The following is a 9,024-nucleotide window of genomic DNA, read 5'->3' on the forward strand; positions in this document are numbered from 1 at the left end:
GAACCTAATTATCTAACAATTAGTAAAGCCCACCTTGCCCATAATAGAATTAGTAATTACCTCATTTTGAAGAGCAGTGTTAGAAAAGGCCCTTCTAGGCAATTGAAACATTCATGGGAGGGGAGAAAGAGGAAGTTGATGGAAGGGGAAGCTGATGAGTGTTAACATGGTAAATTTCTGTAATTTACACTAGTTTTATTAAACATTTTATGTGATCTGTCAAATGTCTCTACTTCATTAATCTATTTTGAATGAAGTGAATGAATATAATCCAGTTAGGAAATGGACTCTATTTTCCAGTATGGAAACAATCTCATGTTTTCATTGAAAGTGATTAAAGTCTTAAGCCTCTATTTTTGTTGAATTTGAATATAACTATTCCATGATTTTTTAAATCATCTCCCCCTTTTCCCTCTCCCCCTTTCTGTTGGGTTTATAATAAATAAAAAGTGAGCTCATTTCTAAGCTTTATCCTTTTTCATGATTATTGCTTTAGCTACATAAAGCCTCAGATGAAGTTTGAAATTATTGCTTGTAAGAGCCTAATAAATTTTGCAGATAAGTTGACATCATTTGGTATTTCTCTTTGGGTTGTGAAGGTGCAGGGAAAGAGAAGGGTAGAGGAAGAGGAGAGGTGGGCAACAAGAAGGACAGCAATGTTCCCCTTCTCTGTGCGGGCTGGGGTGGGAAAGAATCTGTGTACATTTAAATTCCAAGTTTTAAATATTTCAAAATTATGTATTTAATTTTAACAGTATTATTTTGTACTGTTACTGATGGCTCCATTTCTATTTGAGAAATTAAAGGGCCATGCATGCCTGCTAAGTCACTGCAGTCTTGTCCAACTCTTTGCGACCCTATGGACTATAGCCCAGGCTCCTCTGTCTATGGGATCCTCCAGGCAAAAATACTGGAGTGGGTTGCCCTGCCTTACTCAGGGGATCTTCCTGACCCAGGGATCAAACCTGGGTTTCCCACTTTGCAGGCAGATTCTTTACCACTAGTGCCACCTGGGGCCAAGGGCCCCCCAAGTACCATCTATTTATATATATAAACATTTCCAGAAATGCAAAAGACAGCAATTCATTGAAGTATATTACAAAACGTGAAAGAGACTTTTTGTTACTTACTACACGAAGAAATTTCACAATGTACTTATTCCACTGATTTACCGTAGAGATTGTTCTAGAATATTATGCTTATTAGGACATTGTATTTGGTTTGACATCTGTCATTTTAATTATGTTTTCTCTATTTTAATGCTTGCTTCTTATCTTTTGTATATTTCACCTTTGCAAAGATGTATTGATTTCCTTGGTGTCGATTTACTTTTAGCTTTTATCGATGGTTTGTAGGTTAACACTCTATTATAAAGGTAATCTTACATGATTATCTTAAAATATTAAAATTCTTTTTAACTAATTATGTCAACAATAATTGACTTCCTTTGATGACGTCAAGGAAGTGAACACTGAAGACATGCCCATTTTTGCTATTTCCCTTTTATACTTTGGATTATGTTAATCTGGAGTTTAAAAATCTCATTTCAGAAATTTTTCTTTTTACATTTAAATTGACTATTTTACTTTTGTTCCCATCAGTTCAGTTCAGTTCAGTCGCTCAGTCATGTCCAACTCTTTGCGACCCCATGAATCGCAGCACGCCAGGCCTCCCTGTCCATCACCAACTCCCGGAGTTCACCCAGACTCACGTCCATCGAGTCAGTGATGCCATCCAGCCATCTCATCCTCTGTCGTCCCCTTCTCTTCCTGCCCCCAATCCCTCCCAGCATCAGAGTCTTTTCCATGAGTCAACTCTTCTCATGAGGTGGCCAAAGTATTGGAGTTTCAGCTTTAGCATCAGGCCTTCCAATGAACACCCAGGACTGATCTCCTTTAGGATGGACTGATTGGAGCTCCTTGCAGTCCAGGGGACTCTCAAGAGTCTTCCCCAACACCACACTTCAAAAGCATCAATTCTTTGGCGCTCAGCCTTCTTCACAGTCCAACTGTCACATCCATACATGACCACTGGAAAAACCATAGCCTTGACTAGACAGACCTTTGTTGGCAAAGTAATGTCTCTGCTTTTGAATATGCTATCTAGGTTGGTCATAACTTTCCTTCCAAGGAGCAAGTGTCTTTTAATTTCATGGCTGCACTCACCATCTGCAGTGATTTTGGAGCCCCCCAAAATAAAGTCTGCCACTGTTTCCACTGTTTCCCCATCTATTTCCCATGAACTGATGGGACCAGATGCCATGATCTTAGTTTTCTGAATGTTGAGCTTTAAGCTAACTTTTTCACTCTCCTTTTTCACCTTCATCGAGAGGCTTTTTATTTCCTCTTCACTTTCTGCCATAAGGGTGGTGTCATCTGCATATCTGAGATTATTGATATTTCTCCTGGCAATCTTGATTCCAGCTTGTGCTTCTTCCAGCCCAGCGTTTCTCATGATGTACTCTGCATATAAATTAAATAAGCAGGGTGACAATATACAGCCTTGACGTCCTCCTTTTCCTATTTGGAACCAGTCTGTTGTTCCATGTCCAGTTCTGACTGTTGCTTCCTGACCTGCATATAGGTTTCTCAAGAGGCAGGTCAGGTGGTCTGGTATTCCCATCTCTTTCAGAATTTTCCACATAATTACTCTCAATTACCTAATGTTCCTCTTCTTATTGCTTAGTGATTTGCAAGTTTGTACTTTGTTTTGTATGTTATTTATCCTACAATTTTAGTTTCAATGATTATAACCACTTTTTCCTCAATCACAGTTTCCCTAATGAAGAATGCAATTGCTTATTCATCTCTTAATTGTTCAGAGTACACTTGCTGTATGTCTTGCTGGAAAACAGACTTGAGTAGTAAATGTTCCAAGAATTTCCAGATTTGAGAATTGACCTCATTTTGCCTCTTGAAAAGAATAGTTCCTTAGCTGGGGATATAATACTTGAGTCTATATTCAATAAAGTACGAAGTTGCAGGTGATAAAAATCACAATTATAGGCGTTTATTTTATTTTGTGTAACAAGAAGTGTTTGTGGTTTTGACTTTGGCTCAGCTGCCAGTGTGGACGCCGTTGCTACAGCCGTCATGTCTGCGGTACCAGAATAAAAGTCCCCAAAGATATCCACATCCTAATCCTTGGCAACAGGGAATCAAGGTTGCTAATTCCTACCTGGAGATAGAAAGAATTATCTGGGTGGATCCAATATAATCCGTGATTATAAGTGGAAGAGGGAGAGCGTAGAGAGTCAATGAAAACACAGCCCAACATTGCTGGCTATAAAGATAGAGAACGATATGAGTTATGGAATGCAGTCATATCTAGAAATGGCACTAGAAAAGGCAAGGAAACAGTGCCTCCAAAAGGAACACAGACCTGCCTACATCTTGATTTTTTTTTCTTTTTTAAACCCAGCTACACCTATTTCAGACCTCTGGCCTCCAGAACTATAAGATAATACCTTTGAGTTGTTTTCAGTCACTAAGTTATTTTTTGTTTTGGGGAGTTGTGTGTGTGTGTGTGTGTGTGGCATTTGGTAGGAAACCAGGCCAATGTCCAAGGAATGATTTCAAAGCAAGACAGAGGGGAAAGGGCCACATTGGCCAGATCTTTGTCTTTTTATCCGAAATTCAAAGGCTTTCTCAGAAGTGCCCCCAGTTCCTTTTCATGAAGCAGAATTCAGTTTGGGAATCTGCTCCTAACTGTAAGAAAGACTAGGAGGGCAATTACTGAAGATTTTCAGCCTCTACATTTCAGGTAGCTAAGGAGAAGAGTTGGAAATGGCTTTTTAGAAGATGACCAATTGTGTTTTATCCTTTTCTTCTGAACACTCTGAAGGTATTATGCTACAACTATGGACCTTCTCATTAATCAATGCCCCAGAAAAGAAATATGAATGTATCTTAACTTTGACTCTTGTTAGAAATGAATTCTGTGTATAAATTTATAAGGTACTCACTGAAAAACTTTTACCAGAATATATCTTGGTATTGACTTCTGCCCATTAGTTTTGCTTAAAAGATGGCAAAATCTCTTTCAGTCTCATGACTCTTTGAAGTTAATTCAACTCTGTCATAAATACTCATTAAGAACTTAGCATGTGCCAGATACTAAAATAAGTTTTGTTACATTAGTCTTTTTCTTTCTCTTGTGTTTTTGATCTGTCTTCTCATTCTGGCATTATTGTCATTTTAAGGGTAGAATTCCCTCTTGTATTTTTCAGACATCTTACCTTCTCTGTTATTTAAAAGAGAACTATGTCTCACATGGCATGTCTTCCTAGCTTCATGTTATATTTCACTAGCTTGTTTTCTGGAGTTTTAAGTAATTTTTCTTTTTTTTCTGCATGACTGAGATGTTATTTCAGCTATTGTGCCTTTCTTTCTTTTTTTTTTTTTCACACTCCCTTTTCATCCCAACCTTTAAAAATAGGTTCTGTATCTGCTTTTAACTCACTAAGAATATAAAGTGAAAACTTTTTCTTTAAACTCTTACATCATTACTCCTTTTTCATTTTGCCTCAGATTTTTAAAATATCTCAAGTTTTGTTGTTTACTTGTTCTTAACACTGACTTGCTCCCATTGTTGCTGCTGCTGCTGCTAAGTCGCTTCAGTCGTGTCCGACTCTGTGCGACCCCATAGACGGCAGCCCACCAGGCTTCCCCATCCCTGGGATTCTCCAGGCAAGAACACTGGAGTGGGTTGCCATTTCCTTCTCCAATGTGTGAAAGTGAAAAGTGAAAGTGAAGAGCTCAGTCGGGTCTGACGCTTCGCAACCCCGTGGACTGCAGCCTACCAGGCTCCTCCGTCCATGGGATTTTCCAGGCAAGAGTACTGGAGTGGGGTGCCATCACCTTCTCCGGCTCCCACTGTTACCGGTGCTTAAAGGTCTGGTGTGATGATTCCAGAATCCCGTATGTATGGAGAGAGAAGGAAAGTGAAAGTCGTTCAGTTGTGTCTGACTCCTTGCGACGCCATGGACTGTAAATTCTCCAGGCCAGAATACTGAAGAGGGTACCCTATCCCTTCTCCAGTGGATCTTCTTGATCCAGGAACTGAACCAGGGACTCCTGCATTGCAGGTGGATTCTTTACCAGCTGAGGTATCAGGGAAGCCCATGTATGGAGAAAGAGCTATGGTCTAAGACAAGGGAACATCTTGAGAACCAGAAAATGCCCCAGCCACATCCAGAGCTATAGGCAGGTTCTGAAGCAACACAGGTCACCCTTCCTATCTGGGGGGATGAGGATGTTTTCAGAAAACAATCTAGGACCAGAGTTAGAGGACAAGACTGAGTTTGGCTGGAAGAGTCGACAGTGGGACCATCTGCTCCAGGTTGCTGATCACTGCATCTTATCTGGATCCAAAGGGAGAAGAACACAGCCCATGCAAGGGAAGGGACAGAGCGGTGTGGTGCACTTGTAAACCCTGTCCTGCACATGGGGACTGCCTAATTCTTATTAAAATCTGAGATGTTTTCAACTTCAACTACTATCTTTTTTGGCCACATCATTCGGTATATGTGATGTGGGATCTTAGTTTCCTAAGCAGAAATCGAACCCATGCCTCCTGCAGTGGAAGCACAGAGATCTAACCATTGGACACCCAGGGAAATCCCTTAACTGGATGTAAATCTGAGTAACTGCAGAGGACATTTCTTTTGAGATGGTGTCATATTTATTTTAGCAAGAAGAGGAGCCTAGCATTCCATTCACTCCATTAACTTCCTAGAAGTCATCTTTGAACATTAAAAGTATGTATCAAAGATTGTGCTTTGGAAGGATGGGGCTTCAAGAATGTCTTACGGAAAGCTGTCCTCTTCATAGATTACCGGAAAAGTAGGTAATTGTGATCATATCAGCTCATTTGTGATGGCAACTGCTGGTTGCTGGTCTACCATGCATCCCCTTCTCCTCCCTCACTAATAGATCTTTAATTTTATTTGGTACACGTACACTCCCTGGATAATAATACACAAGAAGTCAGTGGGTGGAATGCCCAGAAAGGATCTTTAAAGAGTCTTAACTCAGCTGAAACTATGCCCTTTATTCTGTGCCCATCTTCTATTTCTTGACTGAAACTAATAGACATAACTGGAACTCTGGCTGAGGGGCCAATAACCTGAGAACAAATGCGTGTGGGTCATTCAGTTGCTCAGTCATGTCCGACTCTTTGTGACCCCATAGTCTGCAGCATGCCAGGCTCCTCTGTTCATGGGATTTTCCAGGCAAGAATACTGGAGTGGGTTGCCATTTCCTCCTCCAGGGGATCTTCCCGACCTGGGGATTGAACTCACATCTCCTGCCTGTGTCTCCTGCATTGGTAGGCAGATTCTTTAACCACTTGAGACACCTGGAAGCCCCCTAAAGATGGAGGAGCAGAAACCTAAGTCTCATTGACCTGGGGCTTCCATAGCACCCCCAGATTCCTCGGTTTGTCTAAAGCACAGCTGTACAACTTCCCCTGACATGCAGCTGACACCAATCTCTAACTGATCACCCAGCCTATCAGGAAAGAAGAGCCTTTCTCTTTTTTCTGTGCACTAACACCTGAATGTCTTTTTATTATTTTTCAGTTAAAGTGATGTCAAAGTGTAAGACTCTGATGGGTAAACTTTGAAGATCACTCACATCCAATGAGCATTTGGTTATCAATCACCATTGGTGTACAAATCAATTGAAACTAGATTCGTCTTTCAAACAAACCAGTCCTGCAGGTTTACTCTAGAAGTTTCTAAACATAAAAAAAACCCAAGGTATAAATTAATTGAGTTTTTGACATTTTTATTGGACAAAATGCTTGGAGATCAGACTCCAGCTTTTGGGAAGACTGCCCCCAGAGGCCTGAAGTTCAGGGGAGCCAGAGACCCTGTGAGCTTGTGTGTCTGGAGCAATGTAACACCTGTCTTGGATAAGAGGTCCAGGGGCTCAGCAAATTCCTTTATTGCTTTTCACGAGAATTATTATCACTGAAATGACTTACACAGCTCTTTGTTTATAATAACATCAGCTTACACTAGCCATTCTGAAGGGAAATATAAAAGGAGAAAACTGCACATCCTTGGGGAGTGGTAGAGAGAGAGTGGGAGAGAGAAAAACCCAAGAAGGAGGCTAAAACAGGAAAAAACAAACAAACAAGCAGAACTGACCAAAAAACCATCTCAAACTACCTTCTACTCAGGACCTTCTTTTGGCTCCAAATTTACGTTGTAGAGGGCTTCCCTGATAGAAAGTGAAGTCACTCAGTCGTGTCCGACTCTTTGTGACCCCATGGACTATATGTAGCCCACCAGCCTTCTCCATCCATGGGATTTTTCTAGGCAAGAGTACTGGAGTGGGTTGCCATTTCCTTCTCCAGTTGGTGAAGAAGCCACCTGCAATGCAGGAGACCCAGGTTCAATTCCTGGGTCAGGAAGATCCCCTGGAGAAGGGACAGGCTACCCACTCCAGTATTCTGGCCTGGAGAATTCCATGGACTGCATGGGGTCGCAAAGTCAGACACAACTGAGTGACTTTCACCTCACTTACATTGTAGATGATTGTGTCCCAAGATACTGAATTCTGTCAGCCACAGACTTTACTAGGTCCTGGCCTTCCAGATGGAGCAAATTTAAATACTATTATTTTTTATTCACTTATACTAAAATACTTCTAAGCACCTAATGTGTGCCAGGCAAGGCACTGAATATATATTTTAGAAAGGATTTATGTCCAACTTAAAGAATTTATTACTTTTCTTTCTAATAGCTGCAGGCGGCAGCACGACTTAACCATACCTTGTATGCCATCCACCTGCTTTTAAAATGCAGTTTGATAACACATAGGAGACTATGATACAGGGCGAATTGTCATCACAGAATTAAACCTCTTTGCCTCCAGGGTACAATGAAGCTTTCTTTGAAATCTGAATGCCTCTCATGCTTTATTAACAAAAGAAAAATAACTAATTACATAAACCTCAAATAACAAAAACTTAATTTCACATTACAGGCAACTAACAGGCAGTATAAACAATGAGCTATGCCAGACAATAGAAAGGAATAGAATAGAGATACTTTTGCTATAATGTTAATACACGATGGATTGCAAATCACTACTGGAATTTCTGGGCTTTTTAAAGTTACTTCTATGTTTTGGTTTGATTGATACTTTTATTTTTAACATAATTTAATCATCTGCCTTTTTAAGTTTCCAAGATACCCATAACTATCTGACAATCAAATTATTACTGTATCTAGGATCATGAGTTATGTAATATTGCACAGCATGTGAAGGTAAGTTTCTTCACAAAAGTCTCTCAAGGCCTTGGAGAGAACTGATTTGGAAATAAAGGCCACAGAGTTTCAGAGCAAAGAGAGGAAACAGATAAACTCACCAGTGTAAGGGGACTTACTGTCTGGATGTTCAAACGCAGAATCCCTCAACAGCATTGGGCTTGTTAATTGACTCAGATACTGCAAGTGAACAAGCCCCTTGCCCAGCAAACACTTGTTCAGCCGCCTTTATCTTTCTCTCTCTCTCACTCATTCACCCAGTTCATTAAAGCCTGTTTCTCCCAGGTGCGTCCTGAAGAGTTTCATTGTTCTGCCTATTGTACTTGTTGGCTCACAGACCTCTTTCACAATTTTCCTGCGTTTCTGAAGGCTCCTTGAGTACCAGTTTTGACCAGCCCATTTGCAGCTAGTGCTTTAATAAAGGGGTCTTGAATAAACGGGGAATAGGCGACTGGCGAAGGACGGGGTAATAAGAAGAAGAGTTGAGGCGGGGGAGGCTAGACTCCCCCTGACGCTTGTGTTCTTTGAACGAGCCAGCAGGTGGTAGCAACACTTCGCTGGAGGACCTCGGCTTTGGCTTGTGAGGACAGGAACAATGGACCCCCGCCTCCCCCCAATCCCATCCCGGGTTTGAGAGGAGGCTACCGATGGGCACGAACATTTTTTTCCTCGCGGTGCCCTCCTCGGTTCCTCAACGTTTCCAGGCACCCGCAACGAGGACCTCCCACGGCCTCTCATTGCGTGGG

The sequence above is a fragment of the Bubalus bubalis genome, chromosome 8, assembly GCF_019923935.1.
Source record: "Bubalus bubalis isolate 160015118507 breed Murrah chromosome 8, NDDB_SH_1, whole genome shotgun sequence".
NCBI lineage: Eukaryota > Metazoa > Chordata > Mammalia > Artiodactyla > Bovidae > Bubalus > Bubalus bubalis.